We start from the raw sequence: 24,351 nt of genomic DNA, 5'->3' as shown, positions 1-24,351 counted from the left end.
AGACCCTTCAACAATTGACTACCTGAGCCGAGCAGAATGGCTGCTAATTGAAATGCTGGCACCATGTTTTGTGCGGACAGGATTGCAGTTGTAGGCTGAGACGCCACGCAGACTGTTGCAAAGTACCTGTGCTTTTGCCGCCACTCCCTCAAACAGTCCCTGACTGTAAAGGGGGGTACACATGGAGAGCTGTATGCCTTATTTCTAAGCAATCTTACAAGATTGCTTGGAAATTAAGCACGGATCTGTCCGTGTGTATGCCCCATGCTATCGCCGGTTCTAGATTGGCCTGAAGTGAGCGTGTCGTCTTCAGCGCTGTGGCTGAGCGGGGGGAGAGATCTGGGATCGCTCAGCATACATCTCCCCGTCTGTACCCCCCTTTACTTTGCAAATAAATCCTAACTGTGGCCGATAATTGTGCAACTCCTTAAATAGCGTCATTGCACGGCTCTGAATCGGGCACAAACATTTGATGCATTCCAATCAGCCCACTTTCCTAACTTTCCTAACTTTCCCAACACAAACGGTACCTATTTATTGAGCAGTTAGTTTTTTTGTACAGTACCATAGCGGTTTCCAGTTTTTGTTGTCTATGCTTGGAAGTATTCAGTGCGTGTTTAATAACTGCAGAATTAGGATTGCCACTAATATGTTCAAGTATTTAGTATTCAATTAGTCCCGAAGGCAGACCGCAGGATGCAAATAATGAGTGTGAGAAGGCTCGCAAATAAATCTGCATTAGATAGCCTATTTGTGGTGCTGCAACCATCTTAACACATGGCTTCGGGAAGGGCAGACTGGATGGGCCATATGGTACTTATCTGCTATCAAATTCTAGGTTTCTATGTAACTTATATTGGATTCTATAGGTTAACACAGTAATTTAACCGGTGTGAAAAAGGGGCTGAAAGTGAATAGCCCATAGCCTTAAAACCTGAGACTACCACCCATTTTACACCCACTGTAAATTACAGCTGCTAATTGAATTGAATATAGGGGGTAATTCCAAGTTGATCGCAGCAGGAATTTTGTTAGCAGTTGGGCAAAACCATGTGCACTGCAGAGGAGGCAGATATAACATGTGCAGAAAGAGTTAGATTTGGGTGTGTTATTTTGTTTCTGTGCAGGGTAAATACTGGCTGCTTTATTTTTACACTGCAAATTAGATTGCAGATTGAATACACCCCACCCAAATCTAACTCTCTCTGCACATGTTAAATCTGCCTCCCCTGCAGTGCACATGGTTTTGCCCAACTGCTAAAAAAAATTCCTGCTGCGATCAACTTGGAATTACCCCCATAGTACGGTTTCTTAGATAATAGCAATTTATTTTTTTCCTGTATCTTCACTCTGTAGACTACAATACATCCAGTGTGACCAATTGCAAATTGTATTGCTGGTTTACTCTTATCTCACTAAAAGTTTTTAGACATAGGGGGTAATTCCAAGTTGATCGCAGCAGGAAATTTTTTAGCAGTTGGGCAAAACCATGTGCACTGCAGGGGGGGCAGATATAACATTTGCAGAGAGAGTTAGATTTGGGTGGGTTATTTTGTTTCTATGCAGGGTAAATACTGGCTGCTTTATTTTTACACTGCAATTTAGATTGCAGATTGAACACCCCCCACCCAAATCTAACTCTCTATGCACATGTTATATCTGCCCCCCCTGCAGTGCACATGGTTTTGCCCAACTGCTAAAAAATTTCCTGCTGCGATCAACTTGGAATTACCCCCATAATGTCACCGAATTTTACTGGCTCCTTGGTAAACCTCAAATGTGTTTGACTATAGAAAATGCTACAGTATATACTATACGAACTGCTCTGTATAGGTGTTGGCAATGTTACAACTCCTTACAGTGTCTTCCATACATTTCCCTGTGTCCTCCATTCAATCTAATTCCATCCCAGCCTTTCTGGTAGTCCGCCCATTGTGTTTTTTATTTTTTATTTTTTATGTTCATTTAAATTCTGTAGGATGTTAGTGTTTCCCCCATTCTCCAAGGTATTTTCCAATTGTTTAAGCTTCTCTCTCCATAACCTACAGTAATCTTGCATTGTTCCATCTAGTTCCATCTTTGAGAGATTGTTTATATTACCCATAGCCCTTTTATCCAGGCCTGAAAGGGACTTTCAGATAACCTATTGGAAGGGTCTTTCAGATAACTATATGTTTATTGATTCTTTTATGTATGGAAAGTATTGACAGTCAATGTGTGACCAGTATGGTCTTTACTAACGTGTAAATTTCCATTAGGGGCACAGCCATAATTCTGAAACCTGGTTGATGCTAATGAAAAGTGCTGTCTCTGGCACTGTTGCAGAATATCCCATAACTGCTCATTTGGGTTCAGGACTGGTTATCCATAGGTCATTGCTTACATAATCACCTTTGTCCTACCCCTCAAACAACTGAGGTCATTATCCCAGTGGCAATGAAATACAGCAGCATGGGGTGAAGATGATCACCCAGATTTTATTTTTGTTTTTTTTAAGATTGTAATTAGATCTGACCTTGTCTTCCTAGGTAACAACTGCACCCCATACCATGCCATAAAAATGGTCCTCAGAGCATCATAGAGCAAACAGAACTGTGTACTGTTGGACACAGGCAATCGGGCTGTACGGTTGTTGGCACCACATATGCGTTCACCTGTCAAACGTGGAGAAAGATGATGATTTTGCTGATCACCTTCCTCCATTGTTTTCAGTAGGCTTGTGCTTTGTGCACCACTGACCTTGCAAACGTACCTGGTCAGGTTTTATACGTAGTAGTCCGACTGTAATGCACAGTGCAGTCCCATGACCATGCTGCGATTATAGTTTCTTAACATTTGCCTGAGTCACGTCTGCCTGGAAGCCCTTGTAATCAGTATGCTTACAGTCCCTGATGTACTGACGGTTTCTATTTCTGGTCTACTACCTGTATATGTGAATGTGTAGCATCTATATCTGCAATCTCCTTATCTAGAACATTTTGAAACTTGTATTGCTGCTGCTGCTCATAATGTTATGCAGAAATATGATCACTGATCGCCAACACTACAACTTCTAAACCGTTTAATGAAGGAGATTCCAGGGGCCGAGTCAGGGAACAGATAGAAGTATAATTTTATGGACTGTACTAGATAAACTGGTTTCTATGAGCAATCAGGTTCTAGCAATCATATTCTAGAATGTACTAGATAACCAGAATCAGACTGGCTTGGCTGTTGGTGTTACACTCCCACCTTTTTTAATCCTTGGTAGCTTGTACTAAATTTAGTTAGTGTTATATATTTATGTCTAGTGATCACAGTTGCATAAAAACATGATCGGGAGAGCCCTAAACTCTATGCATTCCGATAACAGACTCCGACAAACTGTTGTAAAGAAATAACACATCTACAGACTCTTTCATAGAAAAAATTTAGCAAAAGACAAAACACCCCTGTGAAGTCCCTGCACTTATTCTTGGTCCTGTAGCCACATTATTAGCCCTTTAAGAACGCAGGGCACTTATTCACGTTTTACAGGCATATCCCTACCCATAATTCTTGTCTACAGTTTAGCCAGGTTATGACAACGGGATGCATAGAGCTGGCTGTCTCTTTTTGTAGTGCCTGTACTGTGGAGTATTTCCGTCATCTGCCCTGACAGACTCATTGTGCTCAGAATGTGACTGTGCATTAAATGCCCTGTCATTTGATGATAAAGTAATTTTCTTTTCTTTTTCTTGCTACAGGATTTCCCTCCACTCACCTCACATTGCACCAATCCGGGGTTTGATGCAGGAGTCTCCATTTTGGTAAGTCCTCATTGCCATCCTCTCCTATTTTCTGTGTTTTGTGCTGGTCGGCTGTAATGGATGATTCAAATTGAACAATTATTCAAAAATGAAATGGATGGCTTTAAGGCACAGGTTCTCAAACTCCGTCCTTGGGACCCCATATGGTGCATGTTTTTCAGGTCTCCTCACAGAATCACAAGTGAAATCATCAACTCACCTGTGGAATTTTTAAAATGCCGGTGAGCAATAAATACACCTGCTGGGTTACCTGGAATATGTTGACTGTTGGGATCCTGAGGACCGAGTTGGAGAACCTACAGTATGCTTTAAGGCAAGGATGGGGAACCTTTGGCTCTCCAGCTGTTGTTGAACTAGCAAAACTGTAGCAGGGCATGCTTGGGATGTGTAGTACGACAACAGCTTGAGGGCCAAAGGCTACCCACCCCTACTTTAAGACAAAGCAGTGATTGGTTTCGGGGCCTGATTCAGGCCTGACCGCTGGTCTATGTCCACACGCAGATTCACCATGATCGGTAATCAGTGGCTTCACTGGTCCATTTTGCGCATGCACAGAACTGGCCTTGCAATCTCACTTCAGCAGCGGCGTTGAGGGGTATGGAGAGGGCAGGGGGAGGCCTCCATTCCCCGAAATGTAGGAGTGTCACCCCGGTTTACTGGGTGGGGAGAGCCAGGGGTCTGCGTGTTACCACACAGACTTCCTGGCCTCTCAGCCCCGGCATCGGTCGGCTGCATAAGCTGGAGCTTACTCAGGTGGCCATGTGCATGTGGTCGCGATGTTGGATACCAGCTTGCGACGTCTATCACTGGGCTGGGATCGCAACTACATGCAGGAGGCGTCTCTTGGACTGACACGTCTCCTGCAAGTCCCTCCTTTAGATCGGATGGAAATACAAGGCTGCTTGCATTTACATCCATTTCTGAATCAGGCCCTCAATCCCTTAGTCATCCTGCCCCCGATAGGACCTTGTTTGAAGGATTTGCCTTAGATCATAGGTTCTCAAACTCGGTCCTCAGGACCCCACACAGTGCATGTTTTGCAGGTCTCCTCACAGAATCACAATTGAAATAATTAGCTGCTCCTGTGGGCTTTTTAAAATGTGTCAGTGAGTAATTAATACACCTGTGCACTTGCTGGGTTACCTGCAAAACATGCACTGTGTGGGGTCCTGAGGACCGAGTTTGAGAACCTCTGCCTTAGATCATGTGGCATAAATTGTTGGCCAACACACTTTCTTTTTTTATTACCCATGTCTTCATTAAAATCCAAATTAGTTGGAGTTGCTGAAATATTCTGTTTGCTTAATAGTATGCGCTGCTGCAACATATGATTACATTCTTATGAATAATTTGTATAACCAAAGTAAACAGATGATCATAAAGGTAGTGGCTATATTGTCTTCTTCACCGGCTGCTGTATAATTGAGGCTCTGGTGTCATATTTATTTTTCTATTTTTTAAATAAAGAAACCGTGTTAGGCTAAAATCAGTGAAAGAAATCTACCCCAAGCCTCTTCAATTTGATAATGCCGACGCTGTTAGTACCAACAAATGGGTAGTGGGTTTGGTGCTATGATGTATGCAGCGAAGAGACTAATCGGCACTTTCGAAAAACCTGTCCATAATACCTTTGGTCCTGAATGCTTAGACCTGTGAGAAACTAATGATTAAGTGTCTGTATATTTACTCAATGTCATTTTGACTGATTTCTGTGAACTTCTGTATATAAAGAGGATTCTTCATTGACATACATGTTCAAATGATTTACAGTAGGCTGTGCATTGTCGCATGTATAAACGCATCCGTGCAGAAAGTCATAGTTCCTTCACAGACCTAGTCCTTTGCTATTTGCAAACATTTAGGCTTAACTTACCTATAAACGACAGAATGTTAATGCCCCAATATCCTCCTGACCGTTAAACACTTATAATTTTAATATAAAAATAATATCTAGAATCATTTTGACTCCTCACTTTCTGAGCATCTATTTTTAAAGAGGAACGGACGCCTGCGGACTGTGTAGGCAGCCATTTTTTTGGTTGTACCAAGAAGCCTAGTAACCACCGACCGCACTGAGTAATAAGGAACCTATATAATGTACAGCGCACAAGGAGAGTCCAGCTTCAGGCTGATGTGAAGTGAATGTAGACAACATGAGGGCTTTGGCGTATTTCTGAAGAAGGATAAAAGAAATACTGTTCTTGTTTGCTGTTCTAAAGGATTACCAGTGAGCATAAAAGGCAGTGTGTCAGGCATATAATGTAGATTGGCGTCTTTTGTGAAATAAGCTGGCTGAATGAATCAGGCGGCACGGATTAGTGTGTACAGGTCATCTCGCCCTAAGAACCTTTCATCTGATCTTGCTTTTCTTGCTTGTGTTATAGTGAAATTATGCACTGTACTTTACCCGGAACTTTTTTTTTATTTTTTTATATTTGACCTATACATTAGTGAAATATTATCCTTACTACTTACTCAGATGAAGGTATGTGGTGCTCCTGTACGTTCTGATTATTGGCACCACCTAGTATTACACCTGCTGCAGCTCTGCAGATGAACTGTTACTGATTGTAGCCTGCATGACTGGACGTTTCACCATCAGATCCATTTCCTGCTTCCCTTCTGAGTCTAAAGGTAAATCGTTCCCTTTTCCCTTTTCCTTATAATTTGAGTTTAATAAAGGTTCCCTGCTTAGATTTTCGGTGGAGAATCAGGACTGCCTTGTGAGAACCAGGACCCATATTAACACTAGAGAAAGCTGTAAGACATATTTGTGGATGTGGCCAATGTTCATAAATACTGTATGTAGCCTTACAGCATAAATCTGTAAATGTTTATTAATAAAGTAGAGATTCCATTGATTTTACCAGTCAGTGGTGAGTTGCAGCAGTGTCCTAAATATTGACGCAATATACAGTACATACGGTATACTCCCTGCTGTACAGATGACTCGCGCATTTTAGCAATAAGTCTATCTATCTCTGGTGTCGCACATAAATCTTATGTATTTGACTTGGAGATCAGTGGAGTCCAAACTTGTATTTGTTCATTTATCTGGTTGATGTAAGAGTGCTAGACTCTTTGTTCCACCTACTTTTCACTGGCTCCTGGTTTTATATCCCACTCAGGTTATACAGTATAGTCTCTATGAATCCCCCCCCCCCCCCCCTTCCCTGCCCCTCCCAATTTGGATTTGATCCAGGCTTGGCCAAGTGATGATGTTGGCTGGTGTGGGTGACCATAGGTTGATTATTGTAACTGGCCTACTTGCTCACCAACAAGGTCTGTGGTAGTGACTGGGGAATTGGAAGGGAGTGTGAAGGCAAAGATTTACTTGTTCCATGTCGCTTGATAAAACATCTGCAAGATATCCTCACTGATAAAAAAAAAAAAAAAAAACATTTTAGTTTTATTTACACCAGAATGTGAAGAACATTCATAAAGAATAAAGATTTGCAGATACTTTCAATATCCTCTCTGCTGAAGAGACTGAAATTCTTAAAGTTGTTCTTTGTGTAATCTGTCACAAGCAAAACACTATACCCCTTTCACACCGCCTGAGGCGTCAGCGGTGATGGGTCGGTGCTTGGAGATCACATGATCTCCAAGCGCCGCCCATACACACACAGTGAACGGGAAATGGGTTGCATCAACCTAGCTCCCGTTCACATTGCACAGCAAGCCGGGGTGAACACTAGTTCAACCCTGCTTGCCACCAGGGTTGAAATACCGGGTCGCTCTACTCTGTATTTCTCTGACGTCCTAGTGGATGCTGGGACTCCGTCGGGACCATGGGGATTAGCGGCTCCGCAGGAGACAGGGCACAAAAATAAAGCTTTAGGATCAGGTGGTGTGCACTGGCTCCTCCCCCTATGACCCTCCTCCAAGCCTCAGTTAGGTTTTTGTGCCCGTCCGAGCAGGGTGCAATCTAGGTGGCTCTCCTAAAGAGCTGCTTAGAAAAAGTTATTAGGTTTTTTATTTTCAGTGAGACCTGCTGGCAACAGGCTCACTGCTACGAGGGACTTAGGGGAGAGAAGTGAACTCACCTGCGTGCAGGATGGATTGGCTTCTTAGGCTACTGGACACCATTAGCTCCAGAGGGATCGAACACAGGCCCAGCCATGGAGTCCGGTCCCGGAGCCGCGCCGCCGACCCCTTGCAGATGCCGAAAAGTGAAGAGGTCCAGAAACCGGCGGCAGAAGACTTTACAGTCTTCATGAGGTAGCGCACAGCACTGCAGCTGTGCGCCATTGTTGTCACACACTTCACACCAGCGGTCACGGAGGGTGCAGGGCGCTGGGGGGGGGCGCCCTGGGCAGCAATGATAATACCTTATTCTGGCTAAAAAATACATCACATATAGTCCCTGGGGCTATATGGATGTATTTAACCCCTGCCAGGTCTCAGAAAATCGGGAGAAGAAGCCCGCCGAAAAGGGGGCGGGGCTTATTCTCCTCAGCACACAGCGCCATTTTCCCTCACAGAAATGCTGGTGGGAAGGCTCCCAGGCTCTCCCCTGCACTGCACTACAGAAACAGGGTTAAAACAGAGAGGGGGGGGCACTTATTTGGCGATATGATTATATATATTAAGATGCTATAAGGGAAAAACACTTATATGAAGGTTGTCCCTGTATAATTATAGCGTTTTGGTGTGTGCTGGCAAACTCTCCCTCTGTCTCCCCAAAGGGCTAGTGGGGTCCTGTCCTCTATCAGAGCATTCCCTGTGTGTGTGCTGTGTGTCGGTACGTGTGTGTCGACATGTATGAGGACGATGTTGGTGAGGAGGCGGAGCAATTGCCTGTAATGGTGATGTCACTCTCTAGGGAGTCGACACCGGAATGGATGGCTTATTTAAGGAATTACGTGATAATGTCAACACGCTGCAAGGTCGGTTGACGACATGAGACGGCCGGCAAACAAAATAGTACCTGTCCAGGCGTCTCAAACACCGTCAGGGGCATTAAAACGCCCATTTTACCTCAGTCGGTCGACACAGACATGGACACTGACTCCAGTGTCGACGGTGAAGAAACAAACGTATTTTCCTTTAGGGCCACACGTTAATTGTTAAGGGCAATGAAGGAGGTGTTACATATTTCTGATACTACAAGTACCACAAAAAAGGGTATTATGTGGGGTGTGAAAAAACTACCTATAGTTTTTCCTGAATCAGATAAATTAAACGAAGTGTGTGATGATGCGTGGGTTTCCCCCGATAGAAAATTATTGGCGGTATACCCTTTCCCGCCAGAAGTTAGGGCGCGTTGGGAAACACCCCTCAGGGTGGATAAGGCGCTCACACGCTTATCAAAACAAGTGGCGGTACCGTCTCCAGATAGGGCCGCCCTCAAGGAGCCAGCTGATAGGAGGCTGGAAAATATCCTAAAAAGTATATACACACATACTGGTGTTATACTGCGACCAGCGATCGCCTCAGCCTGGATGTGCAGCGCTGGGGTGGCTTGGTCGGATTCCCTGACTGAAAATATTGATACCCTTGACAGGGACAGTATTTTATTTACTATAGAGCATTTATAGGATGCATTTCTATATATGCGAGATGCACAGAGGGATATTTGCACTCTGGCATCAAGAGTAAGTGCGATGTCCATATCTGCCAGAAGATGTTTATGGACACGACAGTGGTCAGGTGATGCAGATTCCAAACGGCACATGGAAGTATTGCCGTATAAAGGAGAGGAGTTATTTGCGGTCGGTCCATCGGACCTGGTGGCCACGGCAACAGCTGGAAAATCCACCTTTTTTACCCCAAGTTACATCTCAGCAGAAAAAGACACTGTCTTTTCAGCCTCAGTCCTTTCGTCCCCATAAGGGCAAGCGGGCAAAAGGCCAGTCATATCTGCCCAGGGATAGAGGAAAGGGAAGAAGACTGCAGCAGGCAGCCCATTCCCAGGAACAGAAGCCCTTCACCGCTTCTGCCAAGCCCTCAGCATGACGCTGGGGCCGTACAGGACCCCTGGATCCTACAAGTAGTATCCCAGGGGTACTGATTGGAAATTCGAGACGTCTCCCCCTCGCAGGCTCCTGATGTCTGCTTTACCAACGTCTTCCTCCGACAGGAAGGCAGTATTGGAAACAATTCACAAGCTGTATTCCCAGCAGGTGATAATCAAAGTACCCCTCCTACAACAAGGAAAGGGGTATTATTCTACACTATATTGTGGTACTGAAGCCAGACGGCTCGGTGAGACCTATTCTAAATCTGAAATCTTTGAACACTTACATACAAAGGTTCAAATCAAGATGGAGTCACTCAGAGCAGTGATAGCGGACTAGGAAGAAGGGGACTATATGGTGTCCCTGGACATCAGGGATGCTTACATCCATGTCCAAAATTGCCTTTCTCACCAAGGGTACCTCAGGTTCGTGGTACGGAACTGTCACTATCCGTTTCAGACGCTGCCGTTTGGATTGTCCACGGCACCCCGGGTCTTTACCAAAGTAATGGCCGAAATGATGATTCTTCAAAGAAAAGGCGTCTTAAATATCCCTTACTTGGACGATCTCCTGATAAGGGCAAGGTCCAGAGAACAGTTGGAAGTCGAAGTAGCACTATCTCAAGTAGTTCTACGACAGCACGGGTGGATTCTAAATATTCCAAAATCACAGCCGTTTCCGACGACACGTCTGCTGTTCCTAGGGATGATTCTGGACACAGTCCAGAAAAAGGTGTTTCTCCCGGAGGAGAAAGCCAGGGAGTTATCCGAGCTAGTCAGGAACCTCCTAAAACCAGGAAAAGTGTCAGTGCAGCATTGCACAAGAGTCCTGGGAAAAATGGTGGCTTATTACGAAGCGATTCCATTCGGCAGATTCCACGCAAGAACTTTTCAGTGGGATCTGCTGGACAAATGGTCCGGATTGCATCTTCAGATGCATCAGCGGATAACACTATCTCCAAGAACAAGGGTATCTCTCCTGTGGTGGTTACAGAGTGCTCATCTTCTAGAGGGCCGCAGATTCGGCATTCAGGATTGGATGCTGGTGACCACGGAGGCCAGCCTGAGAGGCTGGGGAGCAGTCACACAGGGAAAAAATTTCTAGGGAGTGTGATCAAGTCTGGAGACTTTTCTCCACATAAATATACTGGAGCTAAGGACAATTTACAATGCTCTAAGCTTAGCAAGACCTCTGCTTCAAGGTCAGCCGGTATTGATCCAGTGGGACAACATCACGGCAGTCGCCCACGTAAACAGACAGGGCGGCACAAGAAGCAGGAGGCCAATGGCAGAAACTGCAAGGATTTTTCGCTGGGCGGAAAATCATGTGATAGCACTGTCAGCAGTGTTCATTCCGGGAATGGACAAGTGGGAAGCAGACTTCCTCAGCAGAAAAAACTGGACAGGTATTGCGCCAGGTCAAGAGACCCTCAGGCAATAGCTGTAGACGCTCTGGTAACACCATGGGTGTACCAGTCAGTGTAGGTGTTTCCTCCTCTGCCTCTCATACCAAAAGTACTGAGAATTATACGGCAAAGGGGAGTAAGAACGATACTCGTGGCTTCGGATTGGCCAAGAAGAACTTGGTACCCGGAACTTCAGGAGATGCTCACGGAAGATCCGTGGCCTCTACCCCTAAGACGGGACCTGCTTCAGCAGGGACCGGGTCTATTCCAAGACTTACCGCGGCTGTTTTTAACGGCATGGCGGTTGAACGCCGAATTCTAAGGGAAAAAGGCATTCCGGAAGAGGTCATCCCTACGCTGGTAAAAGCCAGGAAGGAGGTGACTGCACAACATTATCACCGCATTTGGAGAAAATATGTTGCGTGGTGGGAGGCCAGGAAGGCCACCACGGAGGAATTTCAACTGGGTCGATTCCTACATTTCCTGCAAACAGGATTGTCTATGGGACTCAAATTGGGGTCCATTAAGATTCAAATTTCGGCCCTGTCGATTTCTTCCAGAAAAAATTGGCTTCAGTTCCTGAAGTCCAGACTTTTGTAAAAGGAGTACTACATATACAGCCCCCGGTTGTGCCCCCAGTGGCTCCGTGGGACCTTAATGTAGTTTTGGATTTTCTCAAATCCCATTGGTTTGAGCCACTCAAATCGGTGGATTTGAAATATCTTACATGGAAAGTAACCATGCTACTGGCCCTGGCTTCAGCCAGGAGAGTATCAGAATTGGCGGCTTTATCGTATAAAAGCCCATATCTGATTTTCCATTCGGACAGGGCAGAACTGCGGACGCGTCCTCAGTTTCTGCCTAAGGTGGTGTCAGCGTTTCACCTGAACCAACCTATTGTGGTGCCTGCGGCTACTAGTGATTTGGAGGATTCCAAGTTGCTGGACGTTGTCAGGGCATTGAAAATATATATTTCAAGGACGGCCGGAGTCAGAAAATCTGACTCGCTGTTTATACTGTATGCACCCAACAAGCTGGGTGCTCCTGCTTCTAAGCAGACGATTGCTCGTTGGATTTGTAGCACAATTCAACTTGCACATTCTGTGGCAGGCCTGCCACAGCCTAAATCTGTCAAGGCCCATTCCACAAGGAAGGTGGGCTCATCCTGGGCGGCTGCCCGAGGGGTCTCGGCATTACAACTCTGCCGAGCAGCTACGTGGTCGGGGGAGAACACGTTTGTAAAATTCTACAAATTTGATACCCTGGCTAAAGAGGACCTGGAGTTCTCTCATTCGGTGCTGCAGAGTCATCCGCACTCTCCCGCCCGTTTGGGAGCTTTGGTATAATCCCCATGGTCCTGACGGAGTCCCAGCATCCACTAGGACGTCAGAGAAAATAAGATTTTACTTACCGATAAATCTATTTCTCGTAGTCCGTAGTGGATGCTGGGCGCCCATCCCAAGTGCGGATTGTCTGCAATACTTGTACATAGTTATTGTTACAAAAAAATCGGGTTGTTATTGTTGTGAGCCGTCTGTTCAGAGGCTCCTACGTGTTGTCATACTGTTAACTGGGTTCAGATCACAGGTTGTACAGTGTGATTGGTGTGGCTGGTATGAGTCTTACCCGGGATTCAAAATCCTTCCTTATTGTGTACGCTCGTCCGGGCACAGTATCCTAACTGAGGCTTGGAGGAGGGTCATAGGGGGAGGAGCCAGTGCACACCACCTGATCCTAAAGCTTTATTTTTGTGCCCTGTCTCCTGCGGAGCCGCTAATCCCCATGGTCCTGACGGAGTCCCAGCATCCACTACGGACTACGAGAAATAGATTTATCGGTAAGTAAAATCTTATTTTTTCCCCTGGCACCTTTCAGACCGCACATGAACACGGGTTATGCGCGCTCATGTGCCAATAACCCGTGTTCATCTCTGGTGGTCTGAAAGGGGTATAAGTGTGGTAAGTGTGTGGCATTATCTCCAGTTACAGGCACAACACATAGGAGTGCTTATAATGAACCTTTCTCTGCACAGGGCATTGCACAACCAAGATTCAGACTCTACAACAAAAACAATGACATGGCAAGAGACCTATGTACCCTAGCAATAAATACCTAAAATTGCTTAAATACAATTATTCTGTACATATCTCTAAATGTATCTAGCATATGATATGTGCATGTCGGGGGTTAGCCCACTTTCTGTGCTATGGTCCCTTTACCTGAGGCTTCTCAGAGAATAGTTACCTTACACCAGTGTTTCTCAAACTCTGTCCTCGTGGAACCCTAACAATGCTAAATATAATTTTTTGTATTTTTAAACTCCAAGCATACTGGCAAAATGTCAGTCTCCTTCCTTTCATAACATTACTGATGGGCAGCAGGCACCTTAAGCCTTCTCCAGTAGCCTCCAGTTCTTTCCTGCTTTGTTACACTTGTTTGTTTATAGCTTGGAACACTTGTTTAAAAATACTCGCTGCTATGAGATTACAGATAGGTGTATCTTCCTTTTTTGCTTTAATTTACTAATACTATTAAGGGTGTTGTGTTGCCCTTTTTGAAGGTGAGGGCCACCCAATGCGGCCCTCTAACCTTGCAGTGATAGGCAGCCTGAAGTGCGTCATTGCGCAGACTACATTTCCATGTAAATTATAAAGTTCTATTTACACTTTATATACAAAGCACCACCCTGTGATTAAGGCCGGAGTGTGACAGAACATCTAGAAATAACAACACAAATCTTAGCAAAGTTTGTGTTTATCAGCAGTGACCTGAATATGGTGACACGCGGCAGCTTGCTGTACAATAACACACTGTTTGCTCGCATCCTCGCTGGTCCCTGAGGCTCACAGCCACTGTGCAAACTAGACACACTAAATGTGTGTTGACTCATGTCGCTGTGGAGAAAGTTCCAACATCTGTTTACTGACGGATCCATCTCTTGCAGATTTAAGCTATTCAGATTTTCTTTCATTGTTCGTTTCAGACTGCCAACATTATGTAAAGAATATTCACCTCTGACAAATTGGCTGATATGCGAGTAACTGGGAATGAAATATTCTAACAAGCAAGTGTGTTATCATATGGTGTAAATAAAGGGGGGGGGGGGCACTAGAAGTGTAATACACCCGACTAATAATCACACCAAGTTGCAATTTTAATTTATCTAATAATCATTTACTAAAAAGTTAAACTAACTAGAGGAAGCATAAAAGCCATAATTATTAACCTTCTAGTATGTTGTGAAGGAATAGTATGCATTAAAGAAGGAATACAATAAACTGCTGCAGTTAGTGTGTAAGTCTGTTTTAACCTACAGTATGTGTCTTCTTATGTGATTGATTGCTAGTGTGATTGCTGACTTTACTATTTTCTGTTAGTTTCTGTGTATTCCAATCCTCAATGCGGGTGCAAATCAGGGAAGGATCGGATTGTATGTCACTTTAACAAATTTTTAATTGATTGCAGTCACAATTTGTGTAGTAACACTGTAAAGGTGTGTGATTTATTTATCATGTATAAGAGGCAAGGGTGAGGAGGATACACTCTCCACAGCAGCACCAACACTCATGTCATGTTTGTCTTGCAAAGCTGGGTTAACCTCTGAGGATATGGTCCAAAATAGATGATGTGCAAATTGATTTAGCTTTCACCAAAGTCTCTTGAATAATCTGAGGCAGGCACAAGTTCAGGTTGAACCCCCATGGGCTACTTTTGCACAGACATGATCCAGTATAGCTGAGTGGATAATGCCAGCTCCTATACCAAGGATAGGTTACCCTATTAACCCTTACATGCAACATTCCACCTGGGGGTTATCACATCCAGTACAGGAATTGTCAACCTCTCAACAGAAACAGGCTGAAAGGCCAGTGGTAAGTAAATAACCTAAACATGAAACCACATCTTCACAGTCTACACATGTTTCAGATGAGGACTCCTCGGCAGATGAGGACTCATTGCACTCCAGATCTGCATACAGAGACGAGGAGGAAGACCTCGGCTCGGTGAACATTCCTGAGCTAATTAGTGCTATGCAAGCCATTCTATCCTTAGAGGACACAGCAGAGCCTTTGTTAAAATCTAAGGCACCTGTGTCCCAAAGTAGATACGTATGTCATCAGTAGATACGTATGTCATCTGATTGGCGTGAAAATCTGCATTACCTCTGCCTTCAACATCATTAAATGATGTCACTGATACGAAAATAGGTGGTTTTCTTAAAACAATCATAAGACCAGCCATGTCTTCGGCTTGGATGGCAAAAGCAGTGGCAGCCTGGGCTGATGCATTGGAGGATGACCTTTGAATGGCATCTAGAGAGCAGAAATCCTATATTTCACATATCAAACAGGCAGCTATTTTTATGGAAGAAGCAACCTTGGATATGGGTACAATTGCCTCTCAGGCATCAGCCTCAACAGTAGTAGCTCGCAGAGTGGTTTGGCTACGTACATGGAAAGCTGACTCTGTATCTAAGAAGGTTCTAGAGTCTTTGCATTTACTGGAGATGTTCTTTTTGGTGAAGAATTGAACAGTATTTTGGAGTCAGAAGCAGACTCCAAGAAAGTGAAGCTTCCTTCCACACACAGATCCAAGCATAGATTTCCAGCTTTTCGGCTCTTTTCGGACTTGAGGAAAAGCAAAAGGAAAGGGTTATGGCAAACAGTCTCAATCTGGTAAGTCTGGTAAGACTAAAAAGCATTGGGCTACCAGAGGGCCGGCTTCCAAATCAGAAGATAAACCATCAGCCTGATGGTGCGGGCCTCCACCTGGGGGACCCCAGGGGTGCGAGGCCGACTTTCAGTTTGCACAGATCTGGCAGCAGTCTACCACAGATGCCTGGGTGCAAGAAGCGGTTTCTGCGGTTTTGCTTTCACAACGGATGACTCACTTGGGGGCTGTGTTGGATTTGAGTCTTCAGAGAGTAGTTTTACCTTTGAACAAATATCCAAACTTCATTCAGAGTCAGGAGCTGCTACACAGTCAAAGGGTATCCATTTACTCAGCAATTCGTGTGATGGGGTTGATGGTGTCGACATTTCACATGGTGGAGTATGCTCAGTTCCACTTGAGGCCCCTGCAATGTCTCATCCTTTCCAAATGGAATGTTTTTCAACAGACAATAAAAACGTAGACTATGGTCCTTCTGGAAGTAAGGAGGTTATTAGCCTGGTGGCTACAGACATCCCATCTGGACAAAAGGAGACCCTTTTGGATATCAGATTGGGAAATTCTGACAATGGATGCCAGCCTTCAGGGCTGAAGAGCAGTGTTAGGAAGGAGTTGCTTCCAGGGGCAGTGGACCAAGGAAGAGAGTTGCCTGCCAATAAATATATTGGAAATTCAGGCAAAGGACATCCTTCAGGGGAAACCAGTCCAAATCCGCTCTGACAATGCAACGGCAGTAGCATACCTCAACCATCTCGCAGCCAAAATGCAATGAAGGAGGTAAGTCACACGTTAAAGTGGGCAGAACTTCATCATCCAGCCTTGTCCGCAGTGTTCATTCCAGGAGTCCTAAACTGGGAAGCGGATTTTCTCCGTCGATACACCATTCATGTAAACAAATGGGCTTTACACCCCGAGGTCTTCCAAATTCTGGTAGACAAGTGGGGGTTGCCGGAGATGGATCTCATGGCGTCCCATCAGAACAACAAAGTTCCTGCATACAGATCAAGAACAAAGGATCCCAAAGTGATCTTTGTGGATGCCCTGTCAGTGAGATGGGACTTTCGTCTGGCCTATGTGTTTCCACCTATCGCCCTGTTACCCAGGGTGATCGAAAGGCAAAACAAGGAAGGGGCGCCGTGATATTAATAGCTCTGGCTTGGCCCAGAAGACATTGGTACACAGATCTGCAGAGGTTGTCGATGGATGCTCCATTCCTACTCCCTCAGCGTCCAGATCTACTATCTCAGGGTCCTTGCTATCACAAGCACCTGGATCGACTGTCTTTGACTTCCATCCTGAAAGCAAGAGGATTCTCACAACAGGTAATTCAAACAATGCTCAGAGCAGGGAAACCTTCCTCAGCTCTCATTTATCACCGAATATGGCAAGCCTATATTCAATGGTGCAGTGACCGTGAATTTTATCCTAGGTCGTTCAGAGTTTCCAGAGTCCTAGCATTCCTTCAGTTAGTAATGGACAAAGGTTTAAGGGTGGTTTCCTTGAGAATTCAAGTGTCCGCATTGACTGTATGGTTCCAAAAGAAATTTCCTAACCTACAGGATGTGCGCATTTTTTTCCAGCAAATGCTGCACATTCAACCTCCTTTTGTTCCTCCTACAGTGCCTTGGGACTTAAGTTTAGTTCTAAAGGCCCTTCAAATTGCCCCATTTGAACCACTAATACTAGTGGATTTTAAATGGTTGACAGCTAAAGTTCTCTTTCTACTGGCTATTACTTCAGCTAGAAGAGTTTCAGATTTAGGGGCATTATTATGTCGCCCTCCTTTTCGGATGTTTTTTTTTTTTTTTTATCCAGATAGAGCGGTTCTCAGAACCAAATCTGGGTATCTTCTTAAGGTGGTGTCTAAATTCCACCTTAACGAAGAAATTGTAGTCCCGGCCTTCCAAGGGCCGGACCTTTCTGTGGGAGATGCATCGTTGGACGTAGTCCATGCTTTAAGGATCTACGTGGATCGTACCAGTGCCATCAGAAAAACGGACACTCTCTTCGTTCTCTACGGATTTCACAAGAGAGGATGGCCTGCCGACAGGCAGACAGACACTGGCGAGGTAGCTTAGAATTACGATTTCAGAAGCATTTTTCTCAAGCTGATCTCCCTGTTCCTGCTAATGTCTCTGCTCACTCTACTCGTAAGGTGGGTCCATCATGGGCAGCACAACGTAGTGCTTCAGCAGAACAGATATGTAAGGCAGCCACGTCCATTAACACATTCATTAGACATTATGCCATGGATAACTTTGCCTCTCAGGACGCTGAATTCGGGCGAATAATTCTCCTGTCCAATCATGAGCGTCCCCACCACTAAGTTGCTTTGGTACATCCCAATGTTATCCTGTGAACTCTGCAGGAGAAATAATCGTTATGGTAGACTTACAGTTGATAACTCTGTTGCTCCTAAGTCCACAGGGATCCCTCCCTGATGCACATGATTTGAGGATCCTTTCACTTACTAACCTCTTCTTCCTCGTACAGAAGGGTGTGCATGTGTGTTCTCGCCTGATTAAGGCTCTCTATGATGCTTCTGCCTTGAGCTTTGGAAAACCACTGAATTGCCCGTACTTATGAGTGTTCAAGTTCAAGATGGAATCTCAGAGCGGTGATCTCGGGTCTGGAGGAGGGGGAATTCCTAGTGTCTCTGGATATCAAGGATGCGTACCTTCACATTCCGATCTGGCCGCATCACCAGGCTTATCTATGGTTTGCACTGCAGGACTGTCGCAACCAGTTCCAGTCCCTACCCTTTGATCTCTCCACGGCACGGAGGGTGTTCACCAAGGTGATGATGGAAGAGAATGTTTCTCCATCACAAACGGGGAGTGAACATAATTCCGTAACTGGACGATCTTCTTCTGATAAAGGCTCCGTCCAGGAGAGGTTGTTGGACAGCATTGGCCTCACAACCCAACTACTCCTGGATCACAGCTGGATTATGAATCTTCCGAAATCTCACTTAGAGCAAACTCAGAGGCTCCCTTTTCTGGGAATGATGCTGGACTCAGTTGCAGAAAGTGTTTCTTCCATTGGAAAAGGCATTGGTAATCCAGTCGATGGTTCGGGATGTCCTGAAGCCAACCCGGATATCGCCTTCTGGGAAAAATGGTGGCCTCTTACGAGGCTCTTCAGTACGAAAGGTTTCATGCACAACCCTTCCAGCCTGATCTGTTGGACAAATGGTCCGGATCACATCTTCACATGCACTAGAGGATCCGTCTGTCGCCAAAGGCCAGGATCTCACTTCTGTGGTGGCTACAGACTTCTCACCTGATCGAGGGCCAACAGTTCGGGATTCAAAATTGGATTCTGCTAACCAAGCTCCAGAGGTTGGGGAGCAGTCACCCAGGGTGTGCAGTTTCAAGGACGATGGTCAAGTCAGGAAGTAGTCTTTCCAATCAGCATTCTGGAACTCAGGGCTATATACAAAGCCCTTCTGCAGGCCTCATTTCTTCTTCAAGATCGAGCCATTCAGGTCCAGTCGGACAGTGTGGCGGCAGTGACACATACATAACCCGACAGGGCGGAACCAAAAGGAGAGCAGCATTGTCAGAGGTGTCAAGAATTTTCCTCTGGGCAGAAAAACACGCTGCGGCGTTGTCGGCGGTCTTCATTCCGGGAGTAGACAACTGGGAAGCAGACTTCCTCAGCAGACACGACCTGCACCTGCGGGAGTGGGGCCTTCATCCGGAGGTGTTCAGGTGCTTGGTAAGTCGATGGGGATATTCACAGATCGACATGATGGCCTCTCGTTTTAACAAGAAGCTCAAGCTGTATTATTCCAGGTCGAGAGACCCACAGGCAGTGGGGGTGGACTCTCTAACTACTCCATGGTTATATCAGATGGTGTACGTGTTTCCTCTACTTCCTCTGATCCAAAGAATTCTGAAAAGAATAAAAAGGGAAAAGGTTCAAGCAATTCTCATTGCTCCGGACTGGCCAAGAAGGGCTTGGTACGCGGACCTCCTGGAGATGCTCCTCGAAGATCCGTGGCCTCCACCTCTTCGCAAGGATCTTCTGCAACAGGGCCCATTCGTCTATCAAGACTTACCACTGCTACGTTTGACAGCATGGAAGTTGAACATCTGATTCTTGCCAGGAGAGCCATCCCTGACAAGGTCATCCCGACTATGATCCAAACCAGATAGGGGGTAACGTCTAAGCATTACCACCGTATTTGGAAGAAATATGTGTCTTGGTGTTAGAGCACAAAATTTTCTGCGGTGGAATTTCATCTGGGGCGTTTCCTGCTTTTTCTGCAGTCGGGTGTGGATGTGGACCTACGTCTGGGCTCAATAAAAGTCCAGATTTCGGCCTTGTCCATTTTCTTTTAGAAACAATTGGCTTCTCTTCCTGAGGTCCAGACGTTCTTGAAAGGTGTTCTGCACATCTAGCCTCCCTTTGTGCCTCCTACGGCACCCAGGGATCTCAATTAGGTGCTGCAGTTCCTCCAATCTGTTTGGTTTGAACGGATACAGGAGGTAGATGTCTCACAAGAGCCCCTACTTAATTTTCCATGAGGACAGAGCTGAAATTGGAAACATGTCAGCAATTCCTTCCTAAGGTGGCGTCCGCATTTCACATCAACCAACCTATTGTGGTTCCGGCTGTTATGGACACCTCTTCTACTTCAAAGTCCTTGGATGTTGTGAGGGCTTTGAAGGTGACAGCTTGTCACAGGTAATCTGACTCGCTGTTTGTTCTTTATGATCCCAATAAGATTGGGTGTCCTGCTTCAAAGCAGTCCATTGCACGCTGGATCAGGCTCACTATCCAGCATGCTTATTCCACGGCAGGCTTGCCGGTTTCTGAAATCTTTTCAGGCCCACTCGACTAGGTCAGTGGGTTCTTGTTGGTCGGCTGCCCGGGATATCTCGGCTGAACAGCTCTGCCGAGCAGCTACATGGTCAGGTTCGAACACGTTTGCTAAGTTTTACAAGTTCGATACTTTGGCCTCTGACGACCTTCAGTTTGGTCAATCAGTTCTGCAGGAACCTCGGCACTCTACCACCTGGTTTGGGAGCTTTGTTACTTCCCCATGGTACTAAATGGAACCCCAGTATCCTTTAGGACAGGGGTGGGGAACCTGCGGGCCGTATAAGGCCCGCGAAGCCGTTTGGTCCGGCCCACCCGCTCCTCTCAGTGAGACACGCCACCGCACAGTCCGGCGGCAGCGTGTCTCAGCTGTCACCACACGGAGGAGAGCGCGGCTATTGTCGGGCGGCTGCGTGTAGGACTTGAAACCAGCCGCCGGTTCATGAGCCAATCAGGAGCCGCGGCTGCCGGTCCGCGAGCTCTGATTGGCTCTCGAACCGGCGGCTGGTTTCAAGTCTTACACGCTGCCGCCCAAAATAGCCGCGCTCTCCTCCGTGTCCCCGCCGAAAGGAGCGGTAAGGGGGGGGGGGGGGGGCGGCATCTGTATACCTGGCACTGTGGGGGGGGGGGGCATCTGTATACCTAGCACTGTGAAGGGGCATTTGTATACCTGGCACTGTGAGGGGCATTTTTATACCTGGCACTGTGAGGGGCATCTGTATACCTGGCACTGTGGGGGCATCTGTATACCTGGCACTGTGGGGGCAATTGTGGATCTGGCACTGCACTATTGGGGGCTTATGTGTATCACGTCCCATTTTAACTGGCCACACCCATTTTTTTTTTTGGCGCGCGCAGGGGCAGACTTGTATGGCCCCCGAAGGATTTTATAAATATCCAAATGGCCCTCGGTAGAAAAAAGGTTCCCCACCCCTGCTTTAGGACGTATGAGAAAATAGGATTTTAATTACCTACCAGTAAATCCTTTTCTCGTAGTCCGTTGAGAATACTGGCCACCTGCCCGGTGCTTCGTTCATCCTGCACTGTTAATTGGTGAAGTATTGTTGTCTGGTTCAGATGTTGCTGTTCTTGTTTCAACTTTGGTTAGCATGGCTTTCCTCTTGTTTGTGTGTGCTAGTTCGGAATCTCGCCACTATCCTTATCTATCCTTCTCTCAAAGTATATCCATCTCCTCGGGTACAGTTTCTAGACTGAGTCTGGTAGGAGGGGCATGGAGGGAGGAGCCAGCCCACACTATCAAATTATTAAAGTGCCCATGGCTCCTAGTGGACCCGTCTATACCCCATGGTACTAAATGGAACCCCAGTATCCTCTACAGACTATGAGAAAAGGATTTACCAGTAGGTAATTAAAATCCTATTTTTATTTTTATTTTTTTACGTGAAAAATCTGGCACTCCATAGTATGTAAACATTGACGCTGGTGCCCTCCGTAATGTTAGATGAACAGTGAAGCAGAAAGGATGCGATGTGAACACAAATGTGACGTCATCGGCCAGGGACTCAGGGAGCGGTCCCGGATGTCCCTTTCGAGCGGATGCAGAGGGGAGGATGCTTCTTCAGTGGCGGGCTTCTCATCCTTAAAGGTAAGCACTTGTCTGTTATTTGTGTTCACATCACACCTTGACAAAGGAGCTCATAGCTCCGAAATCTTGGTATCCTGTGTGTGATGCTTTAAATACAAGGTTTTACCACCTCAACACCCGGGAGTACCGCCGTCCTTTTCTTTCTTTTCTTTTTCTTTCTTTTCTTTTTTCTTTTCTTTTTTCTTTTCTTTCTTTCTTTCTTTTCTTTCCTTTCTTTCCTTTCTTTCCTTTCTTTCTTTTCTTTCTTTTCTTTCTTTTCTTTCTTTTCTTTCTTTCTTTCTTTCTTTCTTTCTTTCTTTCTTTCTTTCTTTCTTTCTTTCTTTCTTTCTTTCTTTCTTTCTTTCTTTCTTTCTTTCTTTCTTTCTTTCTTTCTTTCTTTCTTTCTTTCTCATATTTATTTCTTTTTGTTGCTTACTTTGTTCTGAATTCAAGCAATTGGAAACCCCCTTTCTAGAAACCCTGAGTTTTCCGCTGCCTATTATATGGCTAGAAAGCATCCTCGTGCAGAGTATATAAGATGCTGCATTATTTTCCTTTACCAGTCTTGTTGCTAAAATCCCTCATAAACTTGCAGAGCAATAATACGTGTCTTGTTCCTGGTAATTTGCTGATTGTCATAGTGACTCTCTCCAGAGTGTTGGTTTGGGTGGTGATAAAACAGCAGGTTGTCATAGGCACCAAACACGAAGGTATTATGATTCATCCTAGCAGGTAAGAAAACACAATGGTGTCAAATGGAAAGATCTGATTAGCAATTTACCTAGCTGACTCAAAGCTGTGTTTTTAGGGAAAAACCTCAAATAAACCTCTCATGAGATACCTTCCATGTTTACATCCTTGTACCAATCCCATATATATCTCTACAAAAGTATGGTAACAGCACATGTTGTCTTTATTGCCTTTTTTATACTCTTTAAGTTGCTGTCCTCAGGCCTTACCAAATAATAGGCAGATGGATACACAGGCTCGGCGACAGGGTGGGGTCAACGGGGACAGCTATACCGGGCCCCGTGGTTCAGAGGGGCTTTGAGGCAGAGGGGCACAAAACACGAGTGCTGGGGCACCTATTAATACCTTTTACTCCCCTCTGCTTGCCAATTAAGTAAAAAAACAAAAAAAAAGCTGGCCACACCTCCATTTCCCTTCTGCGCCCCCCCCCCCCAGCTTACACCTGGTCCAGTCTGGCGATCCCTCCTGTGCTGCCGACGTCGCAACGCATGATGATCCTTTCATGCTGTTGCTACTGTGTTGGCGAGGAGCAGAGCGACCTCCTGCTGGGCACACATTGACAACAGCAGCCACCCGCAGACACACTCACAGAGCTGGATGAAGGGGGGAAGGTGGGATAAGTACCCTGGGCCCCACAGTTTTAGGGGGCCGCCGCCTGGCTGGAGCAGCTCTGAAGCTCTTCCCGTCCTGTCAGCAACAGCAGCATTGTGCTCCTGCGGCACATGCTGCTGTGTGCTGGCTGGTCTGTGGTAGTGCAGGGAGGCTGCTGCCGCTTAGCAGCAGCAGTAGTTACTTCTGCCTGTACTAGGGTGTAGGGGGAGCGAGAGCACACTGGTCGAGGGGCCAAAATCTGCAAAAAGAAAAAAAAATCTGATCCCCGTAATTTGCATATGGGGCTTTGCCGTGCCTCCTGTGATTAGGCTCCACTCCCAAACCAGAAGCGGGCGCCGCAATCTGGTAGGGTCCCACTGTCTGAAGTGCCCTGGGCCCCCTGAAGGCATGATCCGGCCCTGCCCACCGATGTACTCTGGCTATAGTGAGTTGTGTATGTGGCCCCCCGAGAAATACATGTACCTGGCCCCAAAATTTCTGTTGCCGGCCCTGTGGCTACAATACAGTATGCTACTAACTAAGGGGGTTATTAAGAGTTGTTAGCAAACCAAAAAAGCACACTAATGGGCAAAACCATGTTGCACTGCAGGTGGGGCACATGTAACGTGCAGAGAGAGTTAGATTTGGGTGGGGTGTGTTCCAACTGAAAGCTAAATTGCATTGTAAAAATAAAGCAGCCAGTATTTACCCTGCACAGAAACAATATAACCCACCCAAATCTAAGTCTCTTTGCACATGTTATATCTGCCCCAC

At 45.8% G+C, this 24,351-nt stretch overlaps 1 protein-coding gene across 2 annotated transcripts in view; it reads left to right on the top strand.

The window, feature by feature from the left end:
• HPCAL1 (hippocalcin like 1) overlaps positions 1 to 24,351 on the top strand; it is a 334,375-nt gene that overhangs the window by 116,436 nt on the left and 193,588 nt on the right. For both annotated transcript variants that reach the window (XM_063915423.1, XM_063915420.1), the window contains exon 2: positions 3,726 to 3,788. The gene's annotated coding sequence lies outside the window, so the exon portion shown is untranslated. The remainder of the gene's footprint in view (positions 1 to 3,725; positions 3,789 to 24,351) is intronic.

This window comes from Pseudophryne corroboree, chromosome 4 (genome assembly GCF_028390025.1).
Source record: "Pseudophryne corroboree isolate aPseCor3 chromosome 4, aPseCor3.hap2, whole genome shotgun sequence".
NCBI classification, from domain to species: Eukaryota; Metazoa; Chordata; class Amphibia; order Anura; family Myobatrachidae; genus Pseudophryne; species Pseudophryne corroboree.
The sequence above is the reverse complement of the archived record's forward strand: the minus strand, read 5'-3'. Positions and strand labels throughout refer to the sequence as shown.